Raw genomic sequence first — 18,515 nt, forward strand, 5'->3', positions numbered from 1 at the left:
TATAACTGTCAATGTCAATGTTTCACTCCAACCATGATTTTCAAATTGAAACTTAACGTTGTCTTCCAGTGTCATTTGTCTCATCATCTCATTCGCATTTTCACCTTTAGTTGTGTCCTTCATTATGTGCTCTGTTTCTTATATTATTAAATATTTGAAACAAAAATAATTTCTTAATACATTGTTTTCGTTAACAGGAGTTTAGTTTGTATTTATCACCACAATACTTGGACTGCTGAGGATTGACAATGACATTGGACTTCAAAAAGGGAAAGTTTTGTAATTCCTAAAGTTAAATACATCATCTTGATGAGTACAGAAATTTATCAAGTGATTTTTTTTAACATACAATGAGTTAATCCATTTTTTGTTGCTTTGGTCAATCTCCATATCTTACTGTATTTGGAGCTTTCACTTTGGTGACCTATCCCTGTTCATATCCATTGATTATTTTTATTTCCAAGATTCAAAGAGGTACAATAAATAGATTTCAGTTTCCTTAGTATTGCTCCATTTAGCAGCAGGTTTATTTAAGACAATGGGAAATTTAAATTACATTGCTCAAGCTTTTAGTTCTTTATTACAACTTAGGCATTGGATGTTCAATGTCATGGCTTTGTCAGATTCTTCCTCTAATAACACTGAGCCTTCTTCCACATGCTTCTTTCCATGGCAACTCAGGTCCCTGTCTCCAGGCAGCAGGATTGTCTAGCTCCATTTTGTATGCTTTTAGGAAAAGAAAACCATGTTTTCATAAGACTGAATGATTAAATTACATCAAATGTATGTATATTTCATAGAATCTGACAGATCTTTTCACTGCAGAGTTATGCTATTGTAACGCAATATCAATGTTATAGGGTTTGATTTACAGCACACAGATCCAAGGAAATGATGGCATAAGTAATCCAAACCTTTCCGAAAGTACAAGTTTCCCATGAAGCGCAACTAATTATCAAATCTTAAGCCCTTTATTGAAATGTAGGGGTAGAATTTTACAGGGGTCTAAACAATACAGGTTATGGAAATTTTGTGGCAGAATTAGGCAACAAGTATGGCAAGACCCACCCCAACGTCAATATCACCCAGAGATAATGGGAACTGCAGATGCTGGAGAATCCAAGGTATCAAAGTGTGAAGCTGGATGAACACAGCAGGCCAAGCAGCATCTCAGGAGCACAAAAACTGACGTTTCGGGCTTAGACCCTTCATCAGAGCTCTCTGATGGCAGGGTCATGATGTCAAATGACTGGATTAACTTCTGTTAAACAACCAGTTAATGTTACACCTCATTAATATTCAGACTCTCCCCTTGCCAAACTCACCAAACAGACTAGACATTGAGAACAATTGGCTTGGGAACCAGAATGGATACCTGACAGATTCAGCTCACTGTTACCTCCTAAGGACCTCCATGTTGGACACAGGGCATCAACATCACAGAAGATAGTATAATGTAGGGTATGCGGCGTAGTTTTATCTTAGTAGGATAATAGGTTGGCACAACATCGTGGGCCGAAGAGCCTGTACTGTGCTGTACTGTTCGATGTATGTTCTATGTAGCACATTCCATGGGCACTGGCCAGATCTACAGACAATAGCAACCTCCAAGACCCCTCATAACACATCATCAATCCACTTTCAGGATGCTCTTGCATTTCAATGCTGTATCTCAGGCAATGTCAGGCAATTATCATTGTCATGCTGCAGCAAGGACACATAGTGTTCTGAGGCTTACCCCCAGCCAATGGGCCAGATCAGGCTGTATCTTTGGGCTCTTCACTCACTCACTGTGATCAGACTTCAATGCTCACAGCATCCGTGCTTTGTGTTGACTTCCCTTGACTTTCCTTGCCTCTTGCACTTTATTCCCTTAGCCAGAAGTACTAAGCTTATACTGTTGCATCTTGCCATGCCATTTAGCACAGACACAAAATCAGGAATCTGTTGTAATTGTCAGTGGGTTTTAATCAAGGTGACGGAGTGTAGTCTCTGGTTAGGGTCTCAGCTCAGTAAGTCAAGAGAAACCTCAGATACTTGTCCAGCGTCTACTTGGGTCAGTCAGAGTCAGGATCACTCCCTCATAAAGAGTAAAAGGCCAAATGTTGGCCAGCACACTGCCTGGCACAGAAAAACCTTTGCCTTTGTCCTCCTCACAATCAATATCATTTGGCGTCTGCCCAAAACGTAGATCTTTGCCTCATATTATTCCCTTTATGGCTTTCTCTCCTGGTGCATTTCCTTTTATTTCTCCATAACTTCCTTCAATTTTCTATCCAGCCACCATTGGTATTCTTTTCCTTCCTGATCCTCTTTTGTTCCTTGAAATTTTCCCTCCGTTGTATTGTTTCCTAGTCTGTTTTCTCTTAAGTTATGCTGTGCCCATCTTCAGCCTCTTTGGAACTATGTTCAACAATTTTCTTTGCTTATTCAATCTCCTCAGGGCCTCATTATTTACTAGTCTTTCAATCTAACTGATTCTTCCCACATTTCAAAATTATTTAGCAAGTTAATCTCTTTCTGTAATGTCCAAGACTCTCAACCGTATAAGATAACACGCGTTATTAAGCCGTCCACAAATTACTATTCCAATTATTCATTCAGCTTTCTGGTTAACAACTGTCTCATCTAATAACATACAGCCTCTCCATTTTTATCTTTAGTTTTGGCATATATAGCATCTATAGATATGGTTACTAAATACATGAATTCTTGAATCTAATCTACTTTTTCCCTCTACAGGATCTTCAGATAAGCATCTCTCTGCCATTATTGACTTTCATTTCAGAGATCATGCCTGCTGCTACTCATCTAACTGTTAGTTCCCGGAATCCTATTGCTGTGCTTAATTGCTGCAAGCGCTTTGTCATCTGTAAATCTAATTTATGTTATGATTTGCCACTAGTCTTAACACAAGAATCTTATGTTTTTTGGCTAAATGTCATTTCATCGTGATTTTGAAAGGTTTCTCATTGTGAGGGCTAGTGAGCTCTCTCGAGGCATCTTACCAAACTCACCCTATTAAATAACTACCCTGCCCCATGACATCCCTCTCATGTGATTATAACCCCATTTTAACACTTGCTGCAACCAGAAAAACTTGCCACTGCCAGGATATACTGGAACAGGTTGACACCTCTGGCACCATCTTTGAAAGGTTGTTGTGTACTCCGACAAGCACATTTAGTCTGAAGCTGCCCTACATGGTTCCTGATATTTACCCTGGACATGGCAGAGAAGGGAAAGTTAGCACCTTGTTTTGCAATCATGGATGTAGAGATTCTCCTGGATTAGGTGGTGCACAAATAGGATGTTCTTTTCACCCAGGACCAGAGGAGGTGCCAAAACCAGATCATGCCAGTCCGCTCCAAGTTTGCCAGCCGGGTCAGTGCAGTCTCAGTTATCTAGAAGAATGCACAGCAATGTAGGAAGAAGGTCAATGACCTTCTCCAGTTTACGAGCATAAGTGCCACTATCTTCGCTGTCATACTTCATACCCACTCTATCCCTGCTACCATCCCAACTCTCACCAGGGCGCTCATGTTCTGCCATTCAGTTTTGTCCACAGCACCAAACCCAACACCTGATACTACTAACCCCAAATTTCCTCTGCGCTGCCACCTGGGATGTCTCACTACCTGCACCAAAAGTAACAGCCATGCCACATATTTTCATCTCCCTAATACCTTCCTCCCTCTCATGCCAGGAGGAAATCAGCCAAATGACATAAAGAGCCAAGTCAGGTGATGGACTGCCCAGCGTTCGGATCCTTACACCTTATGAGGAGAGGATACTGACTCTGATCATCCCTAGAGACTAAGTGTTAACTGATATTGAAGGCTTTCCTTGAATTACTGTGCTGGGATCTCTGACTGAAGGCTATCGCCCTTGATTTGACGTCTGATAACTATTTCAAGCTTCCTTGCTTTGTGACTGTAGTAAATGGCAAGTCAATGCAGCTGACCTGTGAGCCTTATATCTCTGGCTAAGGGGCAAGGCACAAACAGGCAAGGCAATGCAAGACAAGGCTAGGGTGCTGTCAGCATCCAGGTCAGCCTGAAGTGAGTGAGCACTAAGAGAGCATGCAAATAGCCTGAAGATGCATCCTAGCCCAGTATATGGATTTGCTGTAGCACTACAATGGTAGCTGTTGGTGTACCACCAGGTACTGCACTGAAGCGTGGAAGCAAATAAGTAGTTCAGAGATGTTCCATGAGGATTCCTAGAAGTGGGCATATGCCAGATGCCAATATCTGTACACATGGGGTCCACATGGCTGGTGCCTATGGAGTATGCCCTGAGATGTCGTTGCAGGGTGATCAGCATCAAGGCTCTTTACAGATACTGGCAAGCACAAGTCACCAGGCACCCACTGTTTCTTCGAGGTCAAGTACTCACAGCATCTAGGTCGCTTGCAGTGGATGATAAGATAGAAAGCTGTATATTAATGAGGCATGTTGTGCAATTTAAAAAATCATTAACAAACAATAATCCCCGTTAATAGACAAACATTTGCTGCCAAGCAAGAGTCTCACCTTGATGTCCAGAAATTAGTTAAAAGTTGCAGTGAATTGTTCCCAACATCAAGTTAGGACTTGCCAGACTTTTCACATAATTCAACTATCCTTCCCACTGTCATATCCCCTGTCATTTAGGCACCAATAAGATTCCACTCTTTGTCTTTAACCATCTCTTTAGTCATGTCTTCAATAAAGACATTGGAGAAGACTAGTAATCAATAATTCACTCCTATCACTGTTACACGTGGCTTCAAATCCTGCTTGGCTACTCTAACTGTTGCTGTTTGTCCCATACACTTATTTAACATGAATTGTCTTTCTCTCTTCTCTCTACTCCAATGTCTTTCGGAGCTGGCAAGCACTTAATACAGTCAAACCTTGGACAATAATTCCCATCCAAATTCAATCAACGCAAAAAAGGCAATTAGTGGCACTCAAACTAAAGGACTGAAAATAATAGCAATGGATTTATTTTCTGAAGAAACCCTGATGAAATAAGAAAAATAACAAAAAGAATATTTAAAGGACATGTGAAAAAAATGAAAGCATTGAACGATTTGATTCAAAGAAAAGATTATGTATCACATTGATTTAATTGCTTCAGAAATAATGGGGACTGAGATAAAAGCAAAATCAAATGCAATAAAACCTGGAAAAACAACTCTAATAGATGTAGTACTTACGGAATTGATCAAAAGCATGGGAAAAAATAACTTAAATGCTTATTAAGCTGTGTAAAGATTTTTATTTATTAGGAGAATAGCCAAAGTACCTCAATAAAAGAGCTTCAGTAGAAAGAAACCAAAAGCATTCTATGATTCTGCCTTTCATGCAGATTGGCTAATTGCCCAAGTATTGAAGGTTGTGTTGTGTAACAAAGAATGGGGGATAATGTATAGAATTGCATTGGAGGTGGCCAATTTGGATTCACGTGAGATAATGGATGGAAAGTCAATTTGAGCCTTATTTTCCTAATAGCTTTTGCTTTGTGCTGATATTTATTCTTGGTTATATCAATGAGTAATCTACTCTCGGATGTAAATCAATAGACCAATAATTAGTTTGAAATTCCTACAGGCATCAAAATGCTAAAATTAATTTGTAACTATTTACTGGCTGTGTCTAATCCACCTGAATAGCTTGCACTCCTGCACACTCTCTCACCCGTACCAAAGACACAAGGCCTGTAACAATGATATTGGAAAACCCTTAGTTTAACGTGTGGAAGTCAAAAGCCAGAACTTTGTACCACCAACCCAATTGGATTATTTCGAAAGTGGACCTCATGTAAGCGTTTGGATTTGGATTCTGGCACTTGAGAAATATTTTTGAATGGGCATTATGTACCTAGCGACATAGCTTTGAAATGTCATTTACCTCTGTCCTCTCCCAGTAAGGCATGACCTATACCAAAACAAAGCAAAGTCTTTGGAATAAAAGTAAAATATTGCAGATGCTGGAAGCCACGATGAAAAGAGTGCCTCAGCAGTTCTTTGTGTTTTGAAAACAAGTCATATCAGATTTGAAACATTCACTTTCTTTCCCTCTCCATAGATGCTAGATCTGCTGAGTTTTTCCAGTATCTCTGTTCTTATTCAAAGTCTTTGGACGTTCACTAGAAATGCAGAACCTGAACTTTCTTTTGAAAAAAACATGAACCTGAAGTTTAATTTCATCATTTTACAAACAGAGGAAAAAGAGAGCTCTTTTTTGGACCATGAGTGAATACAGATTCTTTTGAGGCAGATGTTGCCCAGATGCAAGGGCAAATAATGCACTCCTTAAAAGGACTTACAGAATGGAATTAGCTAGCAAGGTATTTCGATGGAGTGATGAAATAATGGATAGTATGAGGCTTCATGATCAAGTTTTTTTTTGTGAGAAACATAGAGAGATATTACAAAGCAACTCACATTTATTATCAAAAGGAACTCTGTTGCCTGAATGGGTAGGAACAAACCTACCTCTAGGTAGAATCCTATGTGATCTCAGGAAATCTCAAAGTGCTTTACAGCTATTTTTGTATGGCAAGTATGGCAGTGAATGTATACATAACAAGCACTAACAAAAATAGCATAAGATAACATCCAGTTTTCTTATTTTTGTTATTGCAGTTAGCCATCGGCCTGGATGAAATACTTTAGCTATTTGTTGAAACAATGCTGCAGCATCTTTTACATCTAGCCGAGAAGATAGACATTGATTTAACATCAATTTCAATGACAGTGCTTCCTGAAAATACTTCCCCAACGCTGTGACAAATGTCAATCTAGATTGTGTACTCAAGTTTTTGGAGTGGGTCTTGATCCCATCATCTTAGGATAGATATTGACAAAAGAAGATCAGACAAATCATTCATGGTGGAAAAGGATTCAAACAACAGGAGTTACTGGTCATAAATTTAAAAAAACACAAAGGAAGCAAGTCAAGTGGAACATTTTACACACAAAGAGTAATGAAGTTATTAATTAAAATGCTAGAGAACAATGTTGAATGATGTAAATATGTCAAAAGACAAACAAATTGATGAAGAGGGAAGCTGAGTAAAAAGGCCAAGGCTTTTTGGGTCTAATGGCTTTTCCTGTTCATGAAAATATTTATCTTCTAATTCAGGTCTAATAAATTTGAAATTTCTTCAAAAATACATTATTTGGTTCGTGTTATGGTCTTTTTTGTTCACTTGCCCTAATGTCACCTAATGTAAAAAAATGCTTGATAACAGTCTGTGGGATATATTATGACATTAAATGCATTATAAATATACAAGTTTTTTGTTTTTATAACTTAAATACCTACTTAAAATTAAAGTGGAAAATAACACAATGCTCCACAGAACTGCCCTGGTCTATCTTTGAAAGATGCAAGAATTTTGCATTTATCCTCAACTTCATTTTTTTTTGCCCTTTTTGCAGAACGTATAATGTGTTGGGAACTTCTAACCTCAGTCCATGCGAGGGAATCAAATCCATTTGAAAATAAAATAGAAATTCCATCTTTACATAGTTAAATTGTCCATGAATTCTGCTTAATGTTCTTCTGCTGCTTCTATATTAGAATTCTATTATGAAAACTATGAGGCTTTAAAAGCCCCTCTGCTGATTAATGCCAATATTTAAAATTAAAATCTCTGTTTTATTTTCTAAAGTAATATATTTTGCTTCATGCTTTAGGTGAAATGGAGTTAATTTCTTTTGCTCGGCTTTTTTGTTATGCTGAAGGGAAAATTAATGAATAACAAAGAACTTGTTTCAGTACACATGCAGAATATTATTTGTGTAGTGACTGAAAGTGTATCAGCATAAGCTTATATTTAGATTTAAGATCATTGCTTCTCAGATCATATTATAAGATAATATGTTGTAAAATGTGGAATTGCTTTCTTCAACTTGTCTCCAAACTCCCTCCTGACCTGAATTGTGGGGAATTGGGTCCTGTTGCATGGAAAGTTATGAAAAACGTTAAAGGGGGTGGGAGGACTCAGCAGAGGTTATTGAAGTTTCCAGAGTAAATAATGAAATAGTGAGGATGGAAAGGCTCAGAAATCTAACTTCAGGCATAGAACAACAATGAGAAAGGAGGCAGTCAATGTAGGACTGAGGATATTGTACTTAAATGAAATGGTAACTGAAACAAGATAAATGAGTTTGTAGTGGGGATTGAAATTGGCAGGTATGATGTTATGGGCATCACATAGACATGGCTGAAAGGGGGTCAAGACTGGGAACTAAATATCTGATGATTCACATCCTATTGGAAGGACAGGTAAAGGGATAGTGTTCATAAGAAATTACATTATATCAGTAGCAAGAAGTGACATAGAATCAGTTGGTGCAGAATCTGTGTGGGTAGAATTAAGGAACCACAAAAGAATAAAGACCCTCACACGAGTTATGTATAGGGCCTTGTAGCTGTAATCAGGATGTGCGGAAGACAATAAATCAGGAGGTAGATAAAGCATGTAGGAAAGGCACTATTATAATAACCACAGGGGACTTTAATATGTAGGTGTACTGGAAACATTAAGTTGGTAGCAGATCCCAAGAGAAAGGAATTTGTGAAATGTTTACAAGTTTTTTTTAGAGCAGCTTGTGGTAAAGCCCACTAGGGAACAGGCAATTCTAGATTGATGATGTGTAATGAGGCAGACTTGATTAGGGCGCTAAAGGTAAAGGAATCCCTAGGGTGCAGTGACCATTATATGATAGAATTCACCCTGCAGTTTGAGAGGAAGAAGCTGGAATCCGATGTCAAAGTACTACAATTGAGTAAAGATAACTACAAAGATATGAGGAGCTCACCAGAGCTGATTGGAAGGAGAGCCTAGCAGGAAAGGCAGTGGAGCAGCAATAGCAGGCATTTCTAGGGCAGTTTTGGAGGCACAGCAGAAATTCATCCCAAGGAAGGAAAAACATACTAAGAGGAGGATGAGGCAAACATGGAGAAGGTGCTGGCATTCATGATAATCTTTCAAAAATCACTAGGATCAAAGAGGGTCCCAGAGGACTGGAAAATGGTAAAGGTAGCAGCCTTGTTTAAGAAGTGAGAGAGGCAAAAAACAGGAAACTATAGGCTGGTTTATCTTGATTCATTTATGGATTGCATTTAAGTACAATATCCTCAGTGCTACATTGACTGCTCCCTTTCTGACAGTTATCCCATGCCTGAAGTTAGATTTCTGAGTCTTTCCATATTCACTATTTCATTATTTATTCTGGAAACTTTAATAACCTTTGCTGAGTCCTCCCAGCCCTTTTAAGATGTTGGAGTCCATTATTAAAAGTGAAATTATGGAGTACTTGGAAGTGCATGAAAAAATAGAGCTGAGACGGCATGATTTTGTCAAGGACAGATCATGCCTGAAAAACCTTTTAGAATTCTTTGATGAGGCAACTGGCAAGTTAGACAAAGGAAAACCAGTGGATGTGATCTATCTGGATTTCCAAAAGGCCAATAAGAAGATGCTGTATAGGAGGCTACTAAATAGGATAAGGGCCCATGGTATTAGGGGCAAGGTACTGGCTTGGATTGAGGATAAGCTTACTGGCAGAAGGCAGAGAGCAGAAATAAAGGGTTTTATTTCAAAATGACAGCTGGTGACTAGTGCAGTTCTGCAGGGGTCAGTGTTATGACCACAACTATTCATGTTATACTTTAACATCTGGACAAAGGAGCTGACAGCATTGTTGATAAGTTTGCAGAAGACACAAAAATAGGTGAAGGAAGTGGGGAGGCAACGAAAAGACTTGTACAGGCTAGGAGAGAATGCAAAGAAGTGGCAGATGGAATACAACGTGGGAAAATGTGAGGTTATGCACTTTGGTCAGAAGACTAGAGACTTAGACTATTTTCGAAATGGGGAAAGGCTTTGAAAGTTTGAAGCACAAAGGGACTTAGAAATCCTAGTTTAGGATTCTTTTAAGGATAACATGCAGGCTTAGATCACAGTTCAGAAGGCAAATGCAACATAAACATTTCAAGAGAGCTAAAATACAAGAACAGAGATGAACTGCTGTGGGTCAGATTGCATTTGGAATATTATGAGCAGTTTTGGGCCCCATACATAAGGAACGATGTCCTGGCATTGGAGGTTTTCAAGAGGAGGTTTACAAGAATGATTTTGTGATGAAGGGCTTGTCACATGAAGAGCAGTTGAGGACTTTGGATCTATATAGAAGAGCAAGCTGGAGGGGCTGAATGGCCTAATTCAGCTCCTAGATCTTATGGCCCTTCCCAATTATGGAAGCTCTAACTCTAACATTCACCCACAAGCACCCTGAGCTTCTATTTTCATATAATCAGAGAACCCATACAGTGTGGAAGCAGAACATTTGGCCCATTCAGTCCACTCTGACTCTCTGAACAGTATCCCGCCCAGACCCACCCTATTCCCGTAACCCTACATTTCCCAAGTCGAATCCATCTAACCTGCACATCTTTGAACTGTGGAAGGAAACTGGAGCATCTAAAGGAAACTTCCACAGACATGGGGTGAATATGTAAACCCCATATAGACAGTTGTCCGAGAATCCAACCCAGGTTCCTGGCACTGTGAGGCAGCAGAGCTAAATACTGAGCCACCATGCTGCTCATTTTGAATATACATTTAAGGGGCTGTATACATTTAGTCTTCAATGGTGAATCAGGGTGCAGTGATTATTATGAGATCAGCTATGTGGACCTTATAGAAAATGAGTTCCCTGACTGGGGCTGTTAATCTGGTTCAATCAGGGAACCCTGGCTGACAGATATAAACAGCACTGTCAGAGAATCTGTTCAATCTGAGAAGTGGCTCTGAGGAAGCCAAACTAGTGTCAAGGACTATGCACGTGTATGTGAAGTGTGACTTAGTGACGGGATACCGGACACTGTGGAGTTATTTCACAGGGCATGTGATAAAATTATTCAGGCAATTAACCATGTTATGGCTGGTAAACTGTAAACAGAATGCACCAGAATTTCTGATAGGATCTAGTGGCAGTCACGATTCCCTCAGTAAGAACAAGTCACTCCCTGAATGTTTGTTTCATAATTTTCAGTTAATTTTAATGGGGTCTATGAAAACTGAGGAATTTGATATGATTTTATAGAACATAGAACATAGAACAGTACAGCACAGAACAGGCCCTTCAGCCCACGATGCTGTGCCGACCATTGATCCTCATGCATGCACCCTCAAATTTCTGTGACCATATGCATGTCCAGCAGTCTCTTAAATGACCCCAATGACCTTGCTTCCACAACTGCTGCTGGCAATGCATTTCATGCTCTCACAACTCTCTGTGTAAAGGACCCACCTCTGACATCCCCTCTATACTTTCCTCCAATCAGCTTAAAACTATGACCCCTCGTGTTAGCCATTTCTGCCCTGGGAAACAGTCTCTGGCTATCAACTCTATCTATGCCTCTCATTATCTTGTATACCTCAATTAGGTCCCCTCTCCTCCTCCTTTTCTCCAATGAAAAAAGTCCGAGCTCAGTCAACCTCTCTTCATAAGATAAGCTCTCCAGTCCAGGCAGCATCCTGGTAAACCTCCTCTGAACCCTCTCCAAAGCATCCACATCTTTCCTGTAATAGGGCGACCAGAACTGGACGCAGTATTCCAAGTGCGGTCTAACCAAAGTTTTATAGAGCTGCAACAAGATCTCACGACTCTTAAACTCAATCCCCCTGCTAATGAAAACCAAAACACCATATGCTTTCTTAACAACACTGTCCACTTGGGTGGCCATTTTAAGGGATCTATGTATCTGCACACCAAGATCCCGCTGTTCCTCCACACCGCCAAGAATCCTATCCTTAATCCTGTACTCAGCTTTCAAATTCGACCTTCCAAAATGCATCACCTCGCATTTATCCAGGTTGAACTCCATCTGCCACCTCTCAGCCCATCTCTGCATCCTGTCAATGTCCCGCTGCAGCCTACAACAGCCCTCGATACTGTCAATGACACCTCCGACCTTTGTGTCATCTGCAAACTTGCTGACCCATCCTTCAATCCCCTCATCCAAGTCGTTAATAAAAATTACAAACAGTAGAGGCCCAAGGACAGAGCCCTGTGGAACACCACTCACCACTGACTTCCAGGCAGAATATTTTCCTTCTACTACCACCCACTGTCTTCTGTTGGCCAGCCAATTCTGTATCCAGACAGCTAAGTTCCCCTGTATCCCATTCCTCCTGACCTTCTGAATGAGCCTACCATGGGGAACCTTATCAAATGCCTTGCTGAAGTCCATATACACCACATCCACAGCTCGACCCTCATCAACTTTTCTAGTCACATCCTCAAAGAACTCGATAAGGTTTGTGAGGCATGACCTGCCCCTCACAAAGCCGTGTTGACTGCATTTAATCAAGCCATGCTCTTCCAGATGGTCATAAATCCTATCCCTCAGAATCCTTTCTAACACCTTGCAGACGACAGACGTGAGACTTACTGGTCTGTAATTGCCGGGGATTTCCTTATTTCCTTTCTTGAAGAGAGGAATTACATTTGCCTCTCTCCAGTCCTCAGGTACGACTCCAGTGGAGAGCGAGGATGCAAAGATCTTCGCAAGTGGCGAAGCAATTGCATTTCTTGTTTCTCAAAGCAGCCGAGGACAAATCTGGTCCGGGCCTGGCGTCTTGTCAATCTTAATGTTTGACAAAATTTTCAGCACATCAGCTTCCTCTATCTCTATCCATTCCAGCATGCACACCTGCTCTTCAAAGGTTTCATTCACTACAAAGTTTGTTTCTTTCGTAAAGACAGAAGCAAAAAACTCATTTAGGGCTTCCCCTACCTCCTCAGATTCCACACACAAGTTGCCTATGCTATCCCTGATCGGCCCTACTCTTTCTTTGACCATTCTCTTATTCCTCACGTAAGTGTAAAATGCCTTTGTGTTCTCCCTAATCCCTTCTGCCAAGCCTTTCTCATGCCCCCTCCTGGCTCTCCTCAGGCCATTTTTGAGCTCCTTCCTCGCCTGCCTGTAATCCTCTAGAGCTGAGCTTGACCTTAGCTTCCTCCACCTTCTGTAAGCTACCTTCTTACTTTTGACGAGAAGCTCCACCGCTCTCGTCATCCAAGGTTCCTTTATCTTACCCCTTCTTGCCTGTCTCAGAGGGACATATTTATTCATCACTCGCAACAACTGTTCCTTAAACAGTCTCCACATGTCTATAGTGCCCTTACCATGGAACAATTGCTCCCAGTCCATGCTTCCTAACTCATGTCTAATCGCATCATAGTTTCCTCTTCCCCAATTAAATATCCTCCCATTTTGCCTAATCCTCTCCTTCTCCATAGCTATGTAGAATGTGAGGCATTTATGGTCACTATCACCAAAATGCTCTCCCACCACAAGATCTGATACCTGCCCCGGCTTGTTTCCGAGCACCAAGTCTAGAATGGCCTCTTCCCTCGTTGGCCTGTCAACGTACTGAGTTAGGAAACCCTCCTGAACACACCTTACAAAAACAGCTCCATTCAAATCTTCTGCTCGAAGGAGGTTCCAATCAATATTGGGAAAGTTAAAGTCACCCATTACAACAACCCTATTACATTCACACTTTTCCAAAATCTGCCGACCTATGCTTTCTTCAATCTCCCTGCTGCTATTGGGCGGCCTGTAGTAAACCCCTAACGAGGTGACTACTCCCTTGCTGTTCCTAATTTCCACCCATACTGACTCAGTAGGCAGATCTTCCTCGACAATGGAAGCTTCTGTAGCTGTGATACCCTCTCTGATTAGTGGTGCTACACCCCCTCCTCTTTTTCCCCCCTCCCTATTCTTTTTAAATGCTCTAAACCCTGGAACATCCAGCAACCATTCCTGCCCCTGAGAAACCCATGTCTTTGTAATGGCCACAACATCATAGCACCAGGTACTGATCCATGCTCTAAGTTCATCACTTTTATTCCTGATACTCCATGCGTTAAAGCAAACACACTTTAACTGATCCCTTGGTTCCTTCCCAGGAAAATCCTTCCCACTAGCTGGTCTACCTCTTGCTACTGCCTCACCTGTATCAACTCTCACCTCCGGTATACAGCTCAGGTTCCCACCCCCCTGCCATACTAGTTTAAACCCTCTCGAACTACTCGAGCAAACCTTCCACCCAGGACATTGGTCCCCTTCCAGTTCAGATGCAACCCATCCTTCTTGTACAGGTCCCACCTTCCCCAGAAGGCATCCCAATTATCTACATATCTGAAGCCCTCCCTCCTACACCAGCTGCGCAGCCACGTGTTAAGCTGCGCCCGCTCCCTGTTCCCCGCCTCGCTATCTCGTGGCACCGGTAGTAAACTTGAGAATACTACTCTGTTCGTCCTGCTCTGCAGCTTCCATCCTAACTCCCTGAAATCACTTTTTATATCCTCAATCCTTTTTCTGGCTATATCATTAGTGCCAATATGTAACATGATTTCCGGCTGTTCGCCCTCCCCTTTTAGAACCTTATACACCCGATCGGAGACCCTGGCACCAGGGAGGCAACATACCTCCCGGGAATCCTGATCCTGACCACAAAATCTCCTGTCAATTCCCCTAACTATCGAGTCTCCTACCACAAGTACATTTCTATTCTGCCCCCTTCCCTTCTTTGCCACAGTGTCAGGCTCAGTGCCAGAGAACTGACTACTATGGCTTTCCTCTGGTAGGTCATCCCCCCCAGCAGTATCCAAAATATACTTATTGCTGAGGGGAATGCCCACAGGGGATCTCTGCACTGTCTGCCTGTCCCCTTTCCTCCCCCTAACTGTAACCCATCTATCCATGTCCTGAGCCTTAGGAGTGACCAACCCCCGGTAACCCCTCTCAATTATCTCCTCTGCCTCACGAATGATCCGTAGTTCATCCAGCTCCAGCTCCATTTCCCTAACACGGTTTTCAAGGAGCTGAAGTTGGGTGCACTTCCCACAGATGTAGCCAGCAGACACGTGTGCCATGTCTCCTACCTGCCACATTCTGCAGGAGGAGCAAGCAACTGCCCTAGCATCCATACCCCACTTATCTGAACACCCACTCAGTACTAAAGTAGAAAGCTTAGTTCAAGTTGCTATAAAATTAATAACAAACTATATTCAATAGAGAAAGTTGAGGAGGAAGGCGGGTGGGAGACACTACAGTTGTAGAGTCTCGGGTTTAGCCGCCTTGCTGATATACATGGTCACTGTTTTCCTTCCTGGCTGCCCCTCTGGTCCTCGTCACTTCCTCCGCTGCTCCCGCTCCTTCTGTGAAAGAGAAAAACACCGCTGCCCACTACCGGTAAGTAATTTTAAAAAACTGCCTTACCTTAGCTGCAGTCTTCCGGGTTTTATGGAAGGCATTCTTCAGCCAACTTCTCTCCAGAGTACAATGAAGAAAACTCCATACAAATAAATGGCAGTTGTATTCTCACATTAACTCTGTCTATTTTCTTTAAGCCGGCTGGTTTTAAAAAGTATAATTGTGACAGCATAAGGGTAGTGGAAGGATTTGAAACAAAGGAACACTTCAGAATTGTCATTGAGTCTTTATTTTTAACTGTGGTAGAACTCAGCAGATGCTATGTTCTGCCCTATTGCCTGACTGGGTGCTGAGAGATTTTCAGGTTGGCTGGTTAGATCAGGCCAATGTCTTGTGAGCAGATGTGGAAGTAAGTGCAGGTAATTCAAGTTGAATGCTCCCATGTTTTGCTCAGGAAAACACATTCAGTGAAATGATTTCCCTCCAGATGTGGGATGTCAGTGTTGGGGCAGAAGGTTTTCCATTCAGTGTCAGCATCACATGCTCCCAAGTCAGGCACTTAACAGTGAAATACCAAATAAGGCTACCTCTTCTCTGCTGTGAGCTCAGAAAAGTCCAAAATAAACCAGTGTGACATTTTTCAATTTCCCCTGTTGAAGATTCTGCAGCTTTTATAAATTTTGATGGTCCATCAATATTAAATTAAGGGCAGTTAGCGTCCTGGGTGCACAATAACTTTGCTAAACCTACATATACATGTATAAAATATATTGTGCCTTTGCTAAAGCTGTTCACTTATTTTGTACAAATAGTGATCAAGAAAGAGGATTGTGCAAATTTGAGCTGAATTTTAACTCAAAATTACACAGCTGGACTTGTTCAGTACTGTGCTTTTACCCCTATATACAGGTAAAATGGCATGTAATTCCATTTCAAATGCACTGTGAGAGGTTTGGATGCATTTTAGCTTCAATGGTGAACCAGAGAATGTGAGAAATTATTCAAGCAATTGTAGGTGGGAAATTGTAGACAGCACGCCTCTGAATTTCTGACAAGGACTTTCAGCAGTCAAGATTCCCTCTGGAATAGCAAATTATCCCTCAAATGTATGTTTTATTGTTTTAAGGCATGCAGTTTTAACTATAACTGCCAACGCATGTCAGCATCTGCCCTGCAAGAATGAAACCTTAAGGGCTGTCGTACATTTTCAATTTTCAATATTTTTGTGTGTGACATACTATAAGCAAATACAGCTTACAAATGTTTGATATTGTCAGTCTCCCTCTCAAATGGTGATTGGTTTAGCTGCGGTAAGCAGATTTATTCATGGTGACTTCTGAATGAGCTGATGCCTGCAAGACTTATGGTAGAACGTCACATGAAAATGGATGAACGTTGTTTAGGGAGGAGTGAGGCGTTGTCTCTACGGGTATATGTGTGTAAGAGTGAGGGAGCTGTTAGACCATAAGACCATAAGTCAAAGGAGCAGAAGTTAGGCAATTTGGCCCATTGAGTTTGGTCCACCATTCAATGACTGAAAAGCTTCTCAACCCCATTCTCCCACTTCCTTCCTGTAACCTTTGACCCACTTGACAATCAAGAATCTATCTATCTTTGTCTTAAATATATCCAGTGACCTGGCCTCCACAGCCTTCTGTGGCAATGAATTTCATAGATTCACCACCCTCTGACTGAAGAAGTTTCTCCTCATCTCTGTTCTAAAGGATCTTCTCTTTACCCTAAGGCTGTGTCCTTGAGTCCAAATCTCTCCTCCTAATGGAAACATCTTCGCAACATCTATTCTGTCCAGGCCATTCAGCATTCTGTAGGTTTCAAATAGATCCCCCTTCATCCTTCTAAATTCCATTGAGTATAGACCCAGAGTCCTCAAACATTCCTCATATGTTAAGCCTTCCATTTCTGGGAACATTCTTGTGAACCTCTTCTGGGCCATGATGATCATATTTACATAATAAGAAGTAGTGGATATCAGAATTTATTTCTCAAACAAGTCAATGTTTCCCTTGCCAGCAAAAGATTTAAACAGTGGTTTCAATTCTAATTAAAATTTCCATTATAATATGAGCAAATCCCTCTGCTTTTCTGTTGTCTTCCAATGTTAAATTGCTGGTGCAATCATATAGCACAGGCCCTTCAGTCCAAAATGCACAGTATGTGAGAGGCACAGAAAGGCAGTGGGCTCCTTCTTTAAGTATGCAGAACTGTTTGTTGTGATTGCAAGTCTCATCCCAGGCAACGCTGGGAAATGATGAGCTTCCCTTAACTTAGATATTTAGGTCTTAAGACCTCGCCTGACAGTCACTGGGCATAGGTTCTCGGCTATGATCTCCTGCTTCTGAATTCCCTGCTGCAGCCAGGCAGCCCAAATATTAGGCCTGACTAGAGTTTAAGGAAAATCCAGGGCCATTAGTGAAAATGAGGATCAGTCCTTAAGATTGTCCGAGAATCCATGGCTCCTGACTCCTTGGGTGTGCTGGCCTCTTTAGGCAACATGCATGCTACACTATCACCTTGATTTAAAGTAAGGGCCATTGGACCAGTTGAGAGCATATGGGAAAATCAAGCTATTGCACCAAAGTGCCAGCATACATTTCTTCACACCCAAACATCCAGAGTGATCCCTTTCCACAGAATACTTCGGGTTCAAATACGAAAATTTGCCTCATTTATTTAAAGCAATGGCTTGTGTGAAAGGAACAAAAATATGATTACTAAATTTGATGATGACACAAAAATTGTTACAAGAATGAATTGTGAAGAAGGTATGCACGGTCTCCAAAGGGAAACAGGTGAAGTGACGAAAATTGGCAGATGTATTATTCTGCAGGAATGTGCAAACTTTAGCTGTATAATATGTTAATTAGGCCACATTTGGAGTACTGTGTGCAGTTCTAGTGACCACACTATAGGAAGAAAGGATGTGGAGGCTTTGCAGAGGTTACAAAAAGACATTTACCAGGATTCTATTTGGATTGGAATGTATTAGCTATAAGGAGATGTTGGAGAAATTTGGGTTGTCTTCACTGACATGCCAGATGTTGAGGGACGACCTGATAGAAGTACATAAAATTATGATAGGATCAGATGGGGAGGCTAGCCAAAGTGTTTCTCCCAAGGTATAAATGCCAAATACTACAGGACATAGGTAGAAAGTGATAGGGGGAAAGTTTAAAAGAGATGTTTCAAGGCAAGCTTTTTTTTAACCACCGAGGATGATCGATTCCTGGAGCACATTGACTAGCGAGATGGTAGAAGCAGATACAA

At 41.3% G+C, this 18,515-nt stretch overlaps 1 long non-coding RNA gene across 1 annotated transcript in view; it reads right to left on the bottom strand.

Annotated features, from left to right (window-relative positions):
* Nucleotides 1-435: 435 nt before the first annotated feature.
* LOC132206032 (uncharacterized) overlaps nt 436-18,515 on the bottom strand; it is a 310,901-nt gene continuing 292,821 nt past the window's right edge. Inside the window, exon 5 of the long non-coding RNA XR_009442755.1 lies at nt 436-726. This is a non-coding gene — a long non-coding RNA (uncharacterized LOC132206032). The remainder of the gene's footprint in view (nt 727-18,515) is intronic.

The sequence above is a fragment of the Stegostoma tigrinum genome, chromosome 28 (assembly GCF_030684315.1).
Source record: "Stegostoma tigrinum isolate sSteTig4 chromosome 28, sSteTig4.hap1, whole genome shotgun sequence".
Taxonomy (NCBI): domain Eukaryota; kingdom Metazoa; phylum Chordata; class Chondrichthyes; order Orectolobiformes; family Stegostomatidae; genus Stegostoma; species Stegostoma tigrinum.